Genomic DNA, 898 nt, shown 5'->3' with positions numbered 1-898 from the left:
TAGGATGGAAGTTTTATAAGAAACAGTATCTTCACTCCTTCCCCACAAGATCCACTTTAATTGCAAGCACAAAAACTGATGTGGAAACATGGCAGAGACCATTGTAATCAGGTGATCAAAATTATCCATATCAGTAATGGTATAAATAGGTATCATGTGCCTCCTGAATCAAAAGCACATGTCTTCTCTGGTGTCCTGACCAAAAATGTATAACTTGAATTATGAGATGACATCAGAGAAACTTTAATTTATTCTGTAAATAAAGTACCTGCAATCTTCAAAAATGTCAATGACAGGACAGAAAAAAGACCAATGAACTGTTCTAAAGAAGACCAATGAGGAATGGCAACTAAAGGGAGCATATGACCCTGTCTTGGATCCTGGACCAGAAATTTGTTTCTTTGCTATAAGGGACATTAGTGGAACCATTGAAATATGAATAAGGAATGTAAATTAGATAATAGTGCTGTTTTAATGTCAGTTTCCTGAATTGAATCATTTTTTGTGGTTATGTATGAAAATTCTGTGACTTCTAGGAATACTGAATACACTGAAGTATTTAAGGGGTAAAAGAGTATCATGTCTACAACTTACTTATTCAGTGATTCAGATGATATGTGTGTATGTATGCACAAAGAAATAGGGGGATGATAATGCAAATGTCCACATTTTCATAGCTGTTATATTTATCCTTGCAACTCAAAGTGTGCGCCATGGACCAGCAATATTGACACTTTCTGGACAGTTGTTAGACATGCAGAAGTTTTGCCCCTGCTCAAGTCGTACTGCTTGAAAATCTGCATTTTATAAGACCATCAGGTGATTGGTGTATGATGAATGTTTGAGAAGCACTGCTCTGTATCATCTTCATTATATGTATAGTATAGCTTGAGTTACA

This window comes from Crocuta crocuta, unplaced genomic scaffold, assembly GCF_008692635.1.
Source record: "Crocuta crocuta isolate KB4526 unplaced genomic scaffold, BGI_CrCroc_1.0 scaffold885, whole genome shotgun sequence".
Classification (NCBI taxonomy): Eukaryota; Metazoa; Chordata; class Mammalia; order Carnivora; family Hyaenidae; genus Crocuta; species Crocuta crocuta.
This window is presented reverse-complemented; position numbering follows the sequence as displayed.